Here is a 9,779-nt window from a genome sequence, read left to right as displayed (position 1 = left end):
CTGCTAATGGCTTCACCATCATCATCTCCATTCGTTTCACAGTGAGGCTGGAGGGCAACTAGACCCCTGTCTCTTGGCTCAGGGCAGGGCTGGACTGAGAGTCCCTGGCCATACTCCTCAGGGGTTCAAAGTGGACTTGGGGAGTCCATGGACTGCTGTGAATTGCTGACAAGTTTTCCTGCTCACAGGCATGTGTGGAATTTTCTGAAGAGAGGCTGTCTTGGGTTTGATAAGATTCTGAAATGGGTCCGAAACCCAGGAAAATCAAAACGTGCTGCATCAGAGGGTCTGAAAGTCACAGCCACGGCTCCAGACTGCAGTTGGGAGTTGCCAAGGGAAATAACCACCCACACCTGGGGCTCTGTTAGGGGGATTAGATTATGAACAGCCATCATCTCCGCACTTAAATGGGGGTCAGGTTTCTGTATGAAGACATTTCCCTTAAAATAAGGAAAGTGGGTGAGTCCCCAGCATCTTCATCTGCAAAGCAAGGGCCCCTGTGTCTCCCCTAACCTTCAATCAAAGCTTCAAGCTTCCAGCCCAGAAACCTACAAGCTTTCTGACTCCACTGCACCCCTCCCTTGCCAGCCCTGTAGGTCCCCCAACCCTGAGAGCCACAGTAGAGCTCACTCAGCCAGTCCCTTCTGAGCACACCAACTGGTCCGTGGTAACTTAGACACACACTCAAACAGAAGAGGCCTCGTGCCAATCAGTGATACAAGCAGACAGAAGAGGCCACGTGCCAATCAGTGATACACGCAGACAGAAGAGGCCACGTGCCAATCAGTGATACACGCAGACAGAGGAGGCCACGTGCCAATCAGTGATACACGCAGACAGGAGGCCACGTGCCAATCAGTGATACACGCAGACAGAGGAGGCCACGTGCCAATCAGTGATACACGCAGACAGAGGAGGCCACGTGCCAATCAGTGATACACGCAGACAGAGGAGGCCACGTGCCAATCAGTGATACACGCAGACAGGAGGCCACGTGCCAATCAGTGATACACGCAGACAGGAGGCCACGTGCCAATCAGTGATACACGCAGACAGGAGGCCACGTGCCAATCAGTGATACACGCAGACAGAAGAGGCCACGTGCCAATCAGTGATACACGCAGACAGGAGGCCACGTGCCAATCAGTGATACACGCAGACAGGAGGCCACGTGCCAATCAGTGATACACGCAGAGGAGGCCACGTGCCAATCAGTGATACAAGCAGATAGAGGAGGTCTCGTGCCAATCAGTGACTCTCATGCTACACTGACATAAACAGGTTGCATAGGGTGCGCTTGCACAGAACATATATTGCTGCTACTGAGGCATTGCCCTCCCACATGCGTAGGGCAAAAGGGCCTTTCACCTAGTGATACTGCTGTGTCCACGCCTGCACACAGGGGTATGGCAAATGGGCCTTGGTCACCCAGCATACTCTCATTGATTAGCGTTCCACACTTGGGAAAGCCAGTCTCAAGCCCTTCTCCCTTTTCATCTTGGGTAGGTGAGAATCACCCGTCCTGTTCTCGTTCTCCTTTATACCCCTTTCCCAATTCCTCAGCTTCTCGGATACCCCCACACGCATACACACGTGCTGTGAGCACATGTGCTTGCACAAACACGCAACATTGTAAATGTCACTTGCAGCTCTGCTCCAGGCCCCAGTCTACACAGCCATCTGCCAGGAGCTATTCTAAGCATCTAATAAAGCTGCTCCGGAGGAACCTGGGGTGTTCCGCCCTTTGTTTCCCCAGGACAAGAGCACTGGCTCCAGATGGAACTACATGCTGGCACCACGTGGAGAGGCGGAGAAAGGATGAGCCCAGGGCTAGCAAGAGACCCAGTCACCTCCCATAGCAAAGGGGGCGGGGGAGGGCCACAGGTTAGAAGGGAGGACATTCCGTCCGGGCCAGCGGTTCTCAACCTGTGGGTCGCGACCCCTTTAGCGGTCGAATGACCCTTTCACAGGGGTCGCCTAAGACCATCCTGCATATCCCATATTTCCATGACGATTCATAACAGTAGCAACATTACAGTTATGAAGTAGCCACGAAAATAATTTTATGGTTGGGTCACAACATGAAGAACTGTATTTAAAGGGCCAGAAGGTTGAGAACCACTGGTCTGGGCAGAGGCCTATACCTGGATTCGAATCCCTGCTGGGACCCTTACACACCTGTCGGCCTCGCCTGAGAATGAGGGCTGCCAGTACGTAACTCCCTGGTTCTCAAACTGGAGCAAGCACCGGAACCACCTGGGCAGGGGGAGGGACACAGATTCCTGGCTCGACCCCAGAGGTTCCGATTCCAAGAGTCTGGAGTGGGGCTTGAGAATTTGCAGCTCACACAAGTCCTCGAAGGGATGCTTCTGGTTGGGGACCACGCTCTGAGAAACCATGACCTGACTCATGAGTGGTTGTGAGCATTAAGTGAGAAAATATAGGTGAAGCAGCTAGCACTTGGTGAGACAGAGGCTCTCAGCCTGCACTGTGCATGAGAAGCACTTGGGAGCCTAACAACTGATGCCCAGCACCTCAGGCCAATTAAATCAGAGTCTCTAGGGGTGAGATACAGACAGGACGGTTTTTTTTAAAAGCTCCCCAGGTGATTGAATGCACAGTCAAGGTTGAGAGCCGTTATAGTAGAAGCTCAATACAACTAAAACACTCTTTCTGAGCTACCCAGCTGCCCCTCATTTCAGATCTTGGTCTCCTTTCTTTCTCCTGGGTCCCATCTCCCACTCTGGTTCCCATGGGAAGGACCGCAGGGAAGTGTAACCTTGGCTTTGGCTTCTAGAGTGGCCAGGGGCTGAGGACCATGTGGAAGATGAGAGCTAGTTCATTCATTCAGTGGCTCATCCACCCAGTCAGACACTCATTCACTCATTAATCATCAACCAAGCTGCTATCCTTGGATTTATGGGGTGCTTGAGGGATGAGTAAGATCCAGTCCTGTCCTCAGAAGTTTGTACCATAAGCACAAAAAGGTGTAGAATAATAGACATTCTGATTTGGAAGAGTCCTCTAGCCCCACCTCACACCCATCATCGAAGTTCTGTAGAACAGCCCCATCATACCCGCAGCCCAGGTATGTGTCCTGACTGGGACTCGAACCGGCAACCCTTAGGGGCACAGGACAACGCTCAACCAATGGAGCCCCTCAGCCAGGCCCAGCTTTACTATTTTAAGTGACAGTGAGCTCTTTACCTCACAAGGCAGCCCATCTAGATGAACAATTCTACTTGGTAAAAGCTCTTCCTGAGAAACAGGAAGTTGAGTCCTTTTGTTTACTCGTTCAGTCCGTTGTGGCCTCAAGAAACTTAGTATAAGGTTGATGGAAGCAGCCTCTACTGAGTCTGAGTTGCTACCAAGTGCATCCCGAGTGCAGCGGCAAGAACCAAACAAAGGTCATGGGAGCTACTTTCAGACCTATTTCCAAATACTCTCTCCAAAGAAGTTTGGGGTTCTGGCACAGCTCACCCTTCTAAATGTAAAGTTCCATCTACAGCCCGGGCTGGTGTGGCTCCGTTGGTTGGGCGTCATCTGGTGCATTTAAAAAAAAGAAAGAAAGAAAGATGTACACACACCGTTACTACCACTCGTCTTCCTTTCTGTCTCATCTATGGAACCAACCACGTCCTAGGCAAGAGAGGCCTAAACACTCAGGAGAACCTACCCAGCACACTGAGCAATGCAACTTGTGCTTGTGCTCAAGATCCTGGGAACACAGACATGCAATGGACCCGGCCAAATGGCAGAGGAAGGCCGAGGGCTGGAGGAACCCCTGAGCTGGTGGAGAAGGACCTCAGGCCAGCCCAGCTGGGTCCAGCCCGCTGGGACCTCGAACCCCCAGTGGCCCTGGCTGCTTTGGACAGAGCGGGCATGAAGAAGGGCAACATCACATTTAAGCAAAAGGGATATCAATGGTGGCCTCCCCTCCAGCTGACTTTTCCTCTGCTGGGTGAAAGGGGCTCCCCACCTTTAACCCAACCATGCCTGCCTCCAGCTGAACCTCAGCTACGGTTCTCTGGAGAGAGGAAGCAGGTAGGAGAAACAGGATGGCAGAGACACCCGTAGATATGTGTCTACATCCTGTTTCCCACCTCCCAGCCTCCCCACTCTGTGTACAGAGAAGAAATGGGCTAAGACTGATATCGAGGGGGAAGTACGTGGTACATGTGTGCTCAGAGGGGACAGTGCAGTTAGAGGAAAAAGCAGCTGGAATCCTTGGCCATTCGGGTGCCAGCTAAGTGTTCAGGCTTCTCCTTCTCCTGCCCCTCCAGCTGCCTCTCGGTCCTCACCAGTCCCCAGTGAGGGCCCAGGGATGTCCTTACGGGGGCAGCTCAGGGGAGGGGATCAGGATCTGGTTGACCTCCCATTGCCTCCTCAGAAATGAAAAGCTGCTAATAACACCCCCCACCACCACCACCCCCACCACTTGACCTTGCTTTGCTGGTTTTTATTTTTAATTTAAATCATCTGATTTTTACATTTTTTAATTGTAGTTAAAAACACATAAAAATATCCATCTTACCCATTTCTAAATGTACAGCTCAGTTGTGTTAAGTATAGTCACCTTGTGCAATCAGCCCCCAGAACTCTTTCATCTTGCAAAACTGAAACCCTGTACCCATTAAACAACAACTCCTCATCCCTTCCTCCCTCATTCCTGGCCACCACCATTCTATTTTCTGTTTCTACAAACTTGACCACTGGATACTTCAAAAAAAGGGGGGTCTTTCAGCAGTTGTCTGGCTTGTCACACTTAGCATAATGTCCTTAAGATTCATCCATGTTGTAGTATGTGTTGGGATTTATTTCCTTTTTAAGGCTGAATAATAGTCCATTGTATGTATATACCACATTTTTTCCCCATTCATCCACTGATGGACACTTGGGTGGCTTCCATCTCTTGGCTGTTGTGAATAATGCTGTCAGGAACACAGGTGTGTAAATATCTCTTTGAGACCCTGCTTTCAATTCTTTTGAATATATACCCACAAGTGGAATTACGGGACCATGTGGTAATTCCATGTTTAATTTTTTTGAGCAATCGCCATGCTGTTTTCCACAGCGGCCGTGGCATTTTGCATTCCCACCAGCAGTGCACAGGGGTTCCAATTTCTCCTCCCTGCCTTGCTTTTAAGGAGTCATTAAGAACAGGGGCTCCCAGCACCTCTCGACTTGAAATGGGAACCCAGGACCTCTCTCCAACTTAGAATGACCGCAGTTCTGCCTTTTCCTGCCTTTCCCTCAGAGCCCCTGGGACCATTTCTGGTGGAATCTCCTGGCCATCGCCCTGTCCCTGAGGAGTCCTGCCCTCCAGCAGCCTGGGAGGAATACACATCCACACGGACTTCCAAGGCAATGAGCAAAGCAAACACCCAAGAGCATGGTGCTCAAGTAAGAGCTCCTCCCACTGCAGGGCTCCCAGCGGTGAGACAGATTCGGGGCAAGGAGCACACTCCCTCCTGATCCCTGTGTGGAGCATGTGGTCATAACAGCGCCTGGGGTTGGGGCCAAGGGAAGCTGGAGAGGGCAGGCATATAAGTCCAGGCCACCTCAACTCTCCAGGGCAGCCTCCAGCCTGGCCTCCCATCTCCCTTCTTTTGTGCTAGGGGCTCAGCTGCCAGAGGGCTCATTCTAAAATTCAAATTTGGTCCACCACTTCCCCCCTGGAAACGGGTCCTGGCTCCCCACGGCCCTCAGACTCTGTCCTCCTACTCTGAGATCCAGCCACACAAAGTGCTTCAATTGCTAGAACATACACACTCTGTGTATCTGCTGGGCCTTTGTACCCGGTTTTCTTAGCTTGGAACATTCTCCCCCCACAACACCCACTGTCCTCCCATCAACTAACTAGTTCTAGTCAACCTTGGGTCTCACCCCAGATATCGCTTCCTCCAGAAAGCCTTCCATGGTTTCCCGGGTTCTGAGTCAGGGCCTCTTCTCAGTATTACCATGAAGTCATCACAGGACTCTCATGCTGGTGTGTTCCCTGGTGGCTCGCCTGTGTTTCTAAGTCACTGGGTCCTGTGAGCAGAGTCTTCTTCATTTGCATCCCCAGCACCCAGCGCACAGCCAGGCTCAGTGGAAGTGTTCTTTACAAGGTTTCTGATGAGTGAATGAATATGTGAGTGAATGCATGAAGGTCCGAATCAGGAGGCTGCTGAAACACAGGAGGAGTGGAGGTGCTGCCGACTCCCACCTTCTCCCCCACCCCCAATCAAAAGTGCTCTAATGCGCAACCACAAATGCCAAGTTAAAAAATTAGCCAGATCTTTGAGCTTTTTTTTTTTTTGGTTGTCAAATGATCTTTAACTGAAATATTTTCCTTTGTGGTTCTTAACTAGCCGGGCATTCCACTGCACCACTGTGATGTCATCTATGATGTCATGAGGGTGGCAGCCGTCAGCCTTGCAGCCTACAGACTGAGTCGTCCCCAGGATCTCAATGGTTCCAGAGAGTTCTCTAGCTAAAGATCGGTGCCACATCTGTCGGGCAGTGTTGACAATTTCATCAAAAGCCTTGGCTGATTGTGGCTCAGTTGGTTGAGTGTCATCCTGTGCATCGAAAGGTCGCCGGTTCGATTCCTGGTCCAGGCACACACATGCTCAGGTTGTATGCTCAACTGGTGTTCTTCTCTCTCTCCCTCTCCCTTCCTCTCTCTCTAAAGAAAAAATAAATAGAAACATATTCTTAAAGTGACATTTCCACGGCGCTTAATGTGCATTTGCTTCTTTCTGTCTCTTGGCGACTCCTTGAGAGCTTTGATGATCAGGGCAGAGGCAGAAGACACTACCTCAGTCTGGGCCTGTGAGTTCTGAACGGTCAGTTTTACGGCAACCCTCAGACCTTCCCAATCGCCGGCTCTTTGGCAATGTCATCGCTAGCCTTTTTGGAGACAGACCCAGGGGCCCGATCTTGGGACCCAGAGCAGACGTGGCGTGGACTTCCCCACCAGTGCACCTCAGGTATACGACCTGGATCTCCCTGGGGTCAAACTTTGATGGTTGGGTGGAGGCAGCTGGTGTTGGATGAATCCGGATCCAGAGGAAAGTTGCACCGAGGCCTCCTCTGAGCCAAAGGAGTTGGCTTCTTTCCCATCCTCCGACCTTCAGTGTCTCCTCAGAGTTAAGGGGCAATGAGGACAGGGAGGCCATGCAAATAGGACAATCCCAGGTGTTCTTTCGGAAACTGTTCCGAAGCTCTGGATTTAAGGGCATATTTGAATTTATCTGGCTGTCCTCTGCCCTGTGCCACTAAGTGCTGACAAGGTTATGGTTCCTCCCAGCCCTCCCCGGCTTCCCAGCGTCTGTTCTGCGATCCACCTGCCTCCCTCGGCCCTTCCCAACTTTGCTAAGAGACGCTGTGATCTATGGCCTTTACCAGGGAGCCAGCCAGGCTGACGGGCCCCAGGAGCCAGGTGCGACAGTGATGGATCTCTGGGAGCTGGGCTCTAATTGGCCATTCCCCATGGAGCGTGGAGACTTAGTGAGACAAAAATCTCCCCTGCAGCATCCTGAATCTTTTTCCTGCCGCTGATAAACAGCCATTTCCCGGGCCGGGGACAGTCAGGAGAGCAGGTTCAGAGGGGAGGAGCACAGAAAGGGATGCGCCCGAACTGCCAGTAGCTCCCCGGAGCCTTCGGAGCTGCACATCCTGGAAACACAGAGAATCAGGGAATTTTCTGTAAACACTGCTGCCAGCATCACTCTAGCTAACGACAGCCGGCAGAGCCCCAAAGAACTGCCGTATCAATTAGCCCGTCTCTCCCGCGCCATCTGGAGAGGGTGGGAGGGGCAGGCAGGGTCACTTCTCCTCTTTATTAGTGTTCCCTGTGAGGCAGGGGTTTGATGCGCCTGATCTTCAGCGTCTCCGCAGTCCCAGGAGGTGGGAAGTGTTAACCTCATTCAAAAGATAAAGAAACTGGAACGTGTGTGTGACTTACCAATACCCGGCCCGGAATGCAAACCAGAGTCTGCTGAATCCCAGAGCCCACGCCTCTCTGCTCCCCAGGGCCATCCTCATCCAGCGCCCGCCCGCCCAAGGTGCCAGGCGGTGCAATGTGGCCCCTCCTCGCCCAGCTGGCCCAGGGCAAGGCCATGATGGAAGCCACGCTGTGGTGGGAGGCAGAGCAGAGGGCCCCGACCCCTACCCCCCACCCCACCCTCCTCGTCCCTCACTCGGTTGGCTCCTCCACCCCTCACCCATTTGGGGACTCGGAAAGGTCAGACAGCATCCGAGACCTCTCACCCTCGTCCTCTTCTGTGCATCAGGAGCCACCTTACTTCTTAATTGAAAGGAAGTGCAAGGCAATTAACAAGGGGTCACATGCAAGGAGAGCCACAGCCGCCCACACGTGCAGAGGCCTGGGGCCTGTGCGGGCCGCGGTGAAGCGCAGCGCTGACTCCTTGCAGCCGTGGCACGGGCCACCGGAGCGGGGCTTTCGGGCCCCTGGGCTTCCAGCGAGGGCAGCCTCCTTAGTTATCTCCTCGCACCGGGGCTGCAGGGATGAGGGGAGGTCCAGAGGCCACTCACGTGCGGAGTTCAGCTCGGTCTGGAAGATGATTTTTCCAGTGAAACAAGATTCAGTGAGAATGGAAAGGCTCAGATGGATGAGGCTGAGGCAGACGCCCAACAGCTGTTCTAGAAGATTCCCTGCTACATCACCCACACTCACGAATGTGCACACATGTGGACTCACACACACACACACCCCTCACAGCTCCACCCCAGCCGGGACGGCTGTCAAGCATCACCCCGCACACCAGGAGCACCCCAGTTCCTGTGCAGCCTCCTGCCTCCCTCTCTGCTCAGTACTTAGACCCAGAAACCAGAATCACGGACGACAGACCCGGCCCAGGGTGCGTGCTGGTCTTGCCCTCCTAGGACTTCCAGCTTTGAGCTGAGTCCCACACGGATTCAACCACGCCGGCCGGAGCAGGGGAAGAATTTCTGTTGCCTAAAAAGCTAATGTGAGGCGGGCCGGCATTAATAACGCATCGTGTCTAGACAGGAGGCAATGGGCCCGAAACTCTGCCCTGCTCAGACTGCGCGTGGCTCCGCCTGAGAGCCGATGCTAAGAGCCTGTGGGAACGTGGGCCGGTCAGCGAGGGCACCAGCGGGGGGGTAGATGCCACCCTCCACACTCACAGGGAGAGCCATCTCAGAAGCTGTGGGGCGGTCGGTGGAGGTGGGAGGAGCGTGGCTCTCAGAAGTCTCAGCGAGGACCCTCAGACACTGGCTGGTGAGAACCCTGTCACAATGTGGATCCCAACAGCCCATCACAGTGTTTGCCAGCTTAGGCTACGGAGTCAGACACATCTGGCTTCAACTCCTACTCTGCCCTCTACTAACTGTATGACTTTGAAGAGGTTACTTGAAACTATTTCTTCTTAAGCCTTGAGTTAGGAGGCTTAAAAGAGGTTAATGCAGGTAAAGTAGAGTGGTAAGCACTTGATGCATCTTAGCTAGAACCATTGTCCTACACAAGGACAAGCAGTGGGGCGATGCCAACCACCAGTCTCAGAGCGGCTGGGGGGTGGGACTAGATCAACTCTGAGATCCCTTCCACCTCCAAGGACATGCAGACCCGCTCATTCATTTTTTTTTTCTTTTTCTTTTTCTCATTCAACAAATGAAACTACTCTGTGACAGAAACTATGCTAGACCCTGAATAAACAAGGGATCAGAGACTACCTCACACTCTTCCCTTCCGTCTGAGACCTCTTAGTCATTGCCTTAAAGGCCTCCCCACTGCCCTATCCTGTTTGGCT

The 9,779-nt window shown here is 52.8% G+C and overlaps 1 pseudogene; it reads right to left on the bottom strand.

Moving 5' to 3' along the window:
* Nucleotides 1-6,345: 6,345 nt before the first annotated feature.
* On the bottom strand, nt 6,346-7,226 carry LOC118673240 (annotated as a pseudogene).
* Between the last annotated feature and the right edge of the window lie 2,553 nt (nt 7,227-9,779).

This window comes from Myotis myotis, unplaced genomic scaffold (genome assembly GCF_014108235.1).
Source record: "Myotis myotis isolate mMyoMyo1 unplaced genomic scaffold, mMyoMyo1.p scaffold_m19_p_18, whole genome shotgun sequence".
Lineage (NCBI taxonomy): Eukaryota > Metazoa > Chordata > Mammalia > Chiroptera > Vespertilionidae > Myotis > Myotis myotis.
Note: the sequence above shows the minus strand (reverse complement) of the source record. Positions and strands in the feature narration are given on the sequence as shown.